Raw genomic sequence first — 9,235 nt, 5'->3', positions numbered from 1 at the left:
GCCCCACATTGGGCTCTCTGCTCAGCAGGGAGTTTGCTTCTCCCTCTCCCTCTGCCTGCTGCTCCCCCTGCTTGTGCTCTCTCTCTCTGTCAAAAATAAATAAAATTTTAAAAAAATCTCTTACTGTGCCTAATTTATAAATTAAATGTTATCATAGGTACACATGTATAGGAGAAAACATAGTATATATGGGGTTCAGTACTATTTGCGGTTTCAGGCATTTCCTGTGGGGGCTTGGAACGTAGCCCCTGCAGATATGGTGGGACTTCAATATTAGCTTTGAGGAAATGTTACTAGTTATTAGGCTTTATAGTGCAAAAGTGGAAAGAAAATTGAAGTGGAAATAAAAGGGTCAAGGAACAGATCAAAATTTTCACATAAATATCAAGGCATGATAAAAGAAAGGCTTTTCCAGAAATAGTAATCATCCTCAGTTTCATGCCATGCCCCTCTCCCCTGCTCCACACCAGCCACTCTGGTCTTTGGCCTTTTCATATCCCGCTCCTGCCAAGCTCTTCCCTGATCCGTCTGTAATTTCTGACTAATTCCTATTCAACCTTTGAGTCATTTCCTCAGGACATATAATTTGAAGATTCGGTTTGAATCCCAATATGATTCAAAACACACCTTATATTTTCCTTTGGTAGCATTTATTACAACAGTGATTTCTTATTTCTATAATTAATGGCTATCTGCTCTACTAGATCACAAGCTTCATGTAGGCAGGACCGCCTAACAGAATGCCTGGCAATAGTAGCTACTCAGTTAAAGAAATAGAATAAATGGAGTAGAAAGAGCATTCAAACAATCCCATCAATCCATCTCTTTATCAAGGGTCCTCTGTGGGCCAGTCCTCTGCCAAACCCTTTATCCTATTTATCTCCGTTTTTCCTCACAATACGTCAATGGAGCAGATATTGCTATCCTGCATTTTACAATTGAGAAAATCATAGTTCACTGAGGTTAAGTGATTCATTAGCAAGATGGTAAAGCCTGAAATTTAACCCAGGGTGTCCAGTTCTTGGCTGGGCATTCTTTAGTTACAGCATTACTTCAAGCTGCTTATTATCAGTTCCTGGGTCAGCCTCCCTTACTGCATCCAAGGAGAGTTTCTGCGGGACTACTTCTACCACTGCTCCTCAGTTTTCTCCTCTGTATTATGAAAGGATTAAACCAATGGGTTGATGTTTCTGAAAGTGTAGTCTGCAATTTATCTGCATTAGAATCATGGGATGGGGGGAAGAAGGGATGTTCTTATGGAAAATTTCATTTCCAGATTCCCACCCAGACTTGTTGAATCAAAATGTTTGTGTGTGCTGGGGGGGGGGGTACAAAGTCCAGGAATCCGCATTTTTAACAGACTCTTGAGGAGATTCTTATGTATGTCTGAGTTGAGAACACTTCATTAGGTGATTTCCCAAATTCTCTCTAGCTTTGACAGTCTGCTTCTTAAGACATTTGGAGGGCATGTCTTTGTATTTCTATCATCTTTTTTACACAGCCTGGAACTCAATATAGTTTTAGTGAATAAATACATTTGAATTTGGAAAACAGAGTCAAGTCCCTGCTTAGATACCTAAAACTGTAATTCCTTGGACAAATTACTTCACCTCTTGACCCTTAGAGTTGTCATCTTTAAGATGGAAATAATAACAACAATCCCTTTTCTGGCTCCCAACAGTTGATGTGGAAGATAAATTGAATCATGTTTTTTTTTAAATATTTTATTTATTTATTTGACAGAGAGAGACACAGTGAGAGAGGGAACACAAGCAGGGGGAGTGGGAGAGGGAGAAGCAGGCTCCCCACGGAGCAGGGAGCCCGATGTGGGGCTTGATCCCAGGACCCCGGGATCATGACCTGAGCCGAAGGCAGATGCTCAACCAGCTGAGCCACCCAGGTGCCCCATGAATCATGTATTTGAAAGCTCTTGGGATGATTCCATTATAGATAGAAAGTGGACACCAATAGGGGTTACTTCAGTCCTTCAAACTCACTGATGGCTGAGATACGGCTCTTTCTCTTTTTTTTTTAAATTTTTTTTTAAGATTTTATTTATCCATTTGAGAGAGAGAGAGAGAGAGCATGAGAGGGGGAGGGTCAGAGGGAGAAGCAGACTCCCCGCTGAGCAGGGAGCCCGATGCGGGACTCAATCCCGGGACTCCAGGATCATGAACTGAGCCGAAGGCAGTCGCTTAACCAACTGAGCCACCCAGGTGCCCATCTTTCGAGTGGACTGAGTAAGGAGCTTATTAAAACAAAACAAAACAAAACAAAACAAACAAAATCAAACAAGCACCACTATTGAAAATTACATTTCCTTCAAAGAGGATAGGGTCTTCCAAGGAAGTTAACATTGATTTTTTTAGGAGAAAGCTGAGGCATTCCCATAGTGCCCCCTGGTGGAACTTAGAAGCAAACTCAAATCCCCCACCCTTGTCACGCATTTGCGTTTAGCGGATCGATCAATCGATCGATCTCTATCTATCTGTCATTTATCTCTCTATCTCATCTGTTCTCCACCTAGAGTAGGAGCTTTTGGTGGAGCTTCTCTTTATCTCCAGAACCTAGCATTCATTCTTCATGCATTCATTCAACCATTACCAAGCATCCATGGTGCCAGGTGCTGTGTTTGGCACCCAGGGATAAGCAGAGGAGCCAGGTGGCTTCCCTGCCCTAGAACCCTTTACAGTCAAGTAGTGGAGACAGACAAGTAAAGAGCCAATGACAACAGTGATTTATGCCATGTAGGAGAAGGTGCAGGGAACTATGGAAGTCACTTTCTTTGGCCAATACCCAATGACCAGTTTAGAGAAAAAGCATGGCACCTATAGGGATGGATGGCAAAAATGAGGCAGGAAGTGTAAATAGAAGCTAGATGATGAAGAGCCTACTCTATTAATAAGTTTGGTTTTATACTAGGGTCAATGGGAAACAACTGAACAGTTTTAAGCAGAGGAATGATGGGATGAGATTTTTGTTTTATTTTTTTTTACTTTTATTTTAAAGATTTTTGTTTGTTTATCTGACAAAGACACAGTGAGAGAGGGAATGCAAGCAGGGGGTGGGAGAGGGAGAAGCAGGCTTCCTGCCAAGCAGGGCGTCCAATGTGGGACTCGATCCCAGGATCCTGGGATCATGACCTGAGCCAAAGGCAGACGCTTAACGACTGAGCCATCCAGGTGCCGAGATTTTTGTTTTATAAAGGTCATTGTGGGGACACCTGGGTGGCTCAGTCGGTTAAGCATCTGCCTTTGACTCAGGTCATGATCCCGGAGTCCTAGGATGGAGCCCTGCATGGGGCTCCCTGCTCCGCGGGGAGTCTGCTTCTCCCTCTCCCTCTGCCCCTCCCCCCGCTCATGCTCTGTCTCTCTCAAATAAATAAAATCTTAAAAAAAAAAAGATTATTGTGACTACAGTGGGTTGAACTGATTGGAAGAAGCAAGATCAGAGGTAGAAAAGGTCAGCTAGGAAGTTACTGCATAGTCCAGATGAGAAATGAATATTTGGTTAGGAAGGATACACAGGGAGATTAAAACATATTGTCAAAATTCTATTTCTCTCTTACAAAAGTGTCTTATTCCTTATAAATCTTAAATTTCTATTATACAAATTCTTTAGTATATATGAAGTCATTCACTTAAAAACACATAAAACTGACAGGAAAAAATGTATTTTTGTGTTCACATAATTATAAAGATGTGGAAGGGAAGGATGCACACCAAATTCATGATGAGGCTTGCTTCTGAGGAGGTACGGTATGACTATAAGGATAGCCATGACCCTCATTCTGCCCTGCATCCACACCCTTTACTGTGTGACTTTGCATTTCCCTTCTTTTTTTTTTCTTTTTAAGCTTTTATTTATTTATTTGACAGAGAGAGACAGCGAGAGAGGGAACACACGCAGGGGGAGTGGGAGAGGGAGAAGCAGGCTTCCTGCGGAGCAGGGAGCCCCATGCGGGACTCCATCCCAGGACCCTGGGATCATGACCTGAGCCAAAGACAGACGTTTAACGACTGAGCCACCCAGGCGCCCCTGCATTTCCCTTCTTGAGAAGCCGAGTCTTATTTCCCCTCCCCTTGCATCTGCGAAGGCCTGATCACTTTCTTTACTCAATAAAAGGCAACAGAAGGGACAGTGTGCCAGTTCTGAGCCTAGGCCTCAAGAGGCCTGCCTGCTTTGGCCCTCCCTTTTGGAGCCCTGCCCAGGCACCCATGGGAAGAAGCCTGGGCTAGCCTGCTGGAATATGGGAGCCACATGAGGCAGAGCTCAGCCAACCCCGCTGAGGCCACCCTAAACTAACCAGCACCCAGTCAACTTGGCAGCAGACCTCCATCTGATACATGAACTCCACTCTGACCAGAAGAGCCAAACAGCTGACCCCAGTCCAAATTGCCAAACTGTATAACTGTAAGAGGTATAATAGTTGTGTTCAGCCACCAAGTTTGGGGGTAGTTTGTTTTACAGCAAAAGTTGACAGAAACTGGTGTCTACAAGTGAAATGCTTACCTTTAACAAAACCCCAAATTCTAGGCTTTGGCTTTGGGATCAGGGATGGGTGGAGATTGGAAAAATGGCAAGCAAACAGTGAAGTCTGGAAAAATGGTGAGGAAATTGTTACTGGAGGCTTGAAAAATGGCAATCTGTGTTTTATAATGGCAAAAACAATTGGCCCGAGTGTTGCCTATGGTAACTTGGAAGAAGGAGGGGAAATACTCAGAAAGTTCCTATTTGGCTAAGGAGCTCTCTAGGCAGAGTGTTGAAAGTTAGGTGTTGGGTGTTCCTAGCTGTGTAACCTCATAACAGGAAGAGAGGTACGAGCTAAAGAAAGAACTGGCAAAAAGAATTTCGAGAGAATAGAGGGGTGCAGGACTTAGTAGGTAAAAAAATAAAACTTTTTTTCATCTTGAGGCTCTCTAGCCAGCATAGGGTTTTTACAGGAATATAGCCCAGAGATGTAGATCATACCAAAGGGTGTAGCCATAACACACTTTATAAAGCCCTTTGAAAGAATTAGTGATGTCTCATAGATTCCTAGACAAAAAGACTTCTTGGACTCCTAAGAGCAATATCCACAGAAGCCTAATCCAAAATAGCGTGATAAAATTGAGGGAGAGGTCTCAAAAACAACTGTGAGTATGTCATTTGGAGTATGGAGTCAACCATAATCAGATACATAGAAAATCCACAAAATTCTTAGTTTTATTTATTTATTTACGAGAAGGAGAAAGAGAGAGAGAGGGTCGGGGGAGGGGCAGAGGGAGAGAGAGAATCTTAAGCAGGCTCCACACCCAGCATGGAGCTGGACACAGGGCTTGATCTCACAACCCTGAGATCATGACCTGAGCCGAAATCAAGGATTGGACACTAAACCAACTGAGCCACCCAGGCGTCCCCCCACAAAATTTTTAAATGAGTTGTACATGGGAAAATACCAACAGCCTGAACTGAAAGGGACTGAGAAATATTTCACACTGCTAGTCTGCTCCAGTGTGTGCCACTGCTTCAGTAGTAGCTAAGGAAGGAGATGAACAAGGAAGGATGGTCCAGAGGTCAGAGCCAAGAGGTGCAGAGATCCATGGACCAGGGAGCCACTCCCAGGAAGTAGAACCCAGGCCCAAGCAAGGAAGAGTCCTTCTTCCAGTCTAGAGGCCCGGACAGCGTTTGTCTAGCTAGAGTCAGAATTGCTCTGTTTAAGGAAGACTACGGACATTTCACGCTTCTCTTTCTTGAATGGGAATGTCTGTTGAGGTTATCCTGCCTCTGTCTCATTGTACACTCTCAGAACAATAGTTGGAACTTTGGGCATTTCACCCAGAAAGAGTGTATAAATCAGAAGTGCCAATGGCTGAGATCAGAAACCTACTATCCAGCCTTCCCAGGATGCTCCTTCTTGCTTTCTCCTTGCTGTCTCCTCTGCAAGGCCTCATTTCTCTGCCTGACAAACACCTGCCCTTCCTTCAAGGCTCCACTCTAGTCCCAGTGATTTTTCGGAGCCCTCCCCAGACCCTCCACAGTTGCCCCTGTCCTGTCCTGCACCATTCTGTACCTACCTCTAGTACAGCACTCCCACTGCACTGTATCTGTTCTTGTCTTCCTAAAGGTGCAGATTAGATCTTGTCGACTTTTTATTCACTGTCCCGCTCCTCATAGGTTAGTAAATATTTATACAGGAGGCGAAAGGGACGACCAGTCAGGAGACCTAAATATTAGTCCCAGATTTGCCACTGACCAGCTCTGTGACTCAGGGGATCCACTTCTCTTTGGACCTTAGTTTTCATCTGAATAGAGGTAGGAAGAGCCCTTTCTGACTGAAGACTAAGTAAGATTTATTGAAAGCCATCCTCAGGGCATGGGGGCAAAGGCAGCAGAGTGGGAGTAAGACAACTTAGGTTCTGTAGAAATCCACTCTGCGGACTCCAGTGGATCCCTGGACTGACCTTCAAGCTTCCCTAATTGTAAAGAGAAATGCTTGCATTGAATTTGGGTTCCTTGCAGAGCAGAGGTGCTGAGTCTGTTTTGTGGGACATGGATCCCTGTCCACCAGGGGGAAGAGTATGCATATTTGGGACTGGCAAACAACTGGAAAAAACTGATCCAATTGCTGGGGGTTTTTTGTCCTTGCTCCCTGCCCACAAGGGAATACATCTCTCCTAACCCTCCCCCACGCCAGCTTGCCTTATTTAGCCTCAGGTTGATTTTTTTCCTTCGGTTTATGACTTTGCTGCAGCCAAAATCTGGCTGGAAGCCCTCTAGCAAATCTCAAGGACTTCCCAGTCTTCACTCAACTTATTTCTTTGCTTTGAGTGGAACGCACTCATCTACGATGTGTGCCTCCTCCCCTTTGCTTATTCACAGCCTACTTGCCTTTGAAAACTCAGCTCAAATTTTGATTCTGTTCACTTCAGCTGAACTTTTTTTTTTTTTTTTTTTTTTTTGAGCTCTCATTCTCTGCTTGGCTCCGTCCTGGGCACTGGGGGTCCTGCCTTGAGTCAGTCAGTTCCAGCCCTCCGGGAGCTCACAATTGACTGGTTGGCTGGGAGTGTCCAATACACAAGCAGATCGTTTAGTCATGGTGTGGGATGTGCCGGAACAGAGGACAGCAAAGGGAGCTGTGGCGGTATAGAGCAGGGCCCCTGCCCAGCTTGGCTGGTGGTGGGTGGCGGGTGGGGGGGTGGGAAACAGGCAGGGAGGGCTCTTTGGAAGCCATGATGCTTGAGTTGAGGGTTAGGGGAGGAGTTGTTTGCGAAGTGAAGAGGCGTTAAGCGCCACAGGCAGGGCCCCCCTCCCTGCCATGTCTGCTGTGCTGCTCCCGTATCAGGGGAAATCCGCCTTTTACTACTCTGGGCTGGTACCACCATTTCTAGTCTATTAATGCTGGATCCAGCTCTTTGAAAACTGTCCAGGTGGTGATCAGGAAGGCAAGAGGATAGCCATACAAGGAACAGTCGCTGAACTGTGCATATTTAGACTGAGGGGAAAGGACTTTGAGTGAAAAGGAAATGGGGTTTTGAATAAGATTGAGCTTCCAAGTACAACCAAAGTGTAGAAGCTGCCGGAGGCCGATTTCAGCTGAACACAAGGAAGAACTTGCTACTGGCCTTTCTTTAAAAGGGTACAACTTGTCTTGGCAAACTGTCAGGGGAGAGGTTAAAAGAGATATCCCCATTTGGTAATCAGATTATGGGAGTTGATGAGAGTTGGATAAGATGACGTTTAAGGTTCTTTCCAAGGGTGGGTTTTCTCATACCAACTCCCCACCTCCACCACCGCTTCAGAGACCTTCTGCTTATGCCTTTCTGTACTCTCACCTGCTGACTCAAGCCCAAGCTCCATGGCAGAGCACACAGGGCCCTCTCCACTCACACCCCTACTCAATACAGCAATACCAAACCACTTAGAGTTCTCAGCACACTCATGCTGTGTTCTGTGCTTAAGACGTCCTCCCTCTCCTCCTTTGCCTTCCCCATAATTGCCAACTGGTCAATTAACTCTCTCCCACTGTGTTTTTTTATTTTTATTTTATTTAATTTTTAAGGGGGGAGGGGCAGAGGGAGAGGGAGAGAGAGAATCTCAAGCTCCATGAATCTCATAAACTCCATGCCTAGTGCAGAGCCCGATGCCAGGCTCCATCTCACAACCCTGAGATCATGACCTAAGCTGAAATCAGTTAAGCGACTAAGCCACCCAGGCACCCCACTCTCCCACTGTGTCTTGATTGAAGGGTAATTGTAGTGGCCTGCCTCCTACTACCATTCAGAGGGAAGCTGGGGTGGGGGTGGGGGGTCAAATCCTTCATTAGTTTCTGGTCCGGCTAGGAGGAAGGCTTGTGACAAAAGTCTAGCCAGCTGGGCCTTCTCTCTAATGCTTTGAATCCAAAGACATAAGGAATAGATAAAGGTGATCTGGTGGAGTGGGGGTAGTGGGAACAGTGTCCTGAACAGACTTTTCCAGCAATAATATGGTTGCTGTGTCTTTTTCCTACTTTTTAGCCTTCTAGAGTGGCCTTGGTACCAACATATTTCCAAGTCAATAAATATTTATAAAATGAAATAATGAAGCACAAGAATAAATGTCAAAGACTTGATTTAAAGCAAACTGCATGCAAGATTGGCCTATTTAATGATTAGAACCTTCAGAACTAGAGAGGAAAATAAAGATAAGAGAATGGTCACATCACTAACAGAAATGAGGAAGTGCTAGTTTATGGAGGACAGGGGGAAGGATGGGGAATAATAGATTTTTATTATTATATATATTTAACTTTTTATTATGTTAGCTAACATGGGTAGACTAAGTCAAATTAAGTCAACTGAAGGAGTGAAAGGCAAAAATAAGATGGAAAGGACTTTAATATTAATATTCTGGGACTTTTTTTTTATTTTTTATTTGAGAGAGTGAGAGAGAGAGAGAGAGAGAGCATGAGCAGGGGGGAGGGGCAAAGGGAGGGGCAGAGGGAGAAGGAGGGGCAGACTCTCTGCAGAGCAGAGCCCCATGTGGGACTCAATCCCAGGACCCTGGGATCATAATCTGTGCCAAAGGCAGATACTTAACCGACTGAGCCACCCAGGCGCCCCTTCTTCTGGGACTTCTGATGAACCAATTAATACATATTTACCAAATAATAAGCTAGAATATTCATTTAGTCTCAAAGTAGATTCTAGGTATACCATGCATATATTTCAAAAACATGCTCTACTTGGATAGCAAACTTTATGAACCACACAGTAAT

The sequence above is a fragment of the Zalophus californianus genome, chromosome 11 (genome assembly GCF_009762305.2).
Source record: "Zalophus californianus isolate mZalCal1 chromosome 11, mZalCal1.pri.v2, whole genome shotgun sequence".
In the NCBI taxonomy this organism is placed as follows: Eukaryota; Metazoa; Chordata; class Mammalia; order Carnivora; family Otariidae; genus Zalophus; species Zalophus californianus.
The sequence above is the reverse complement of the archived record's forward strand: the minus strand, read 5'-3'. Positions refer to the sequence as shown.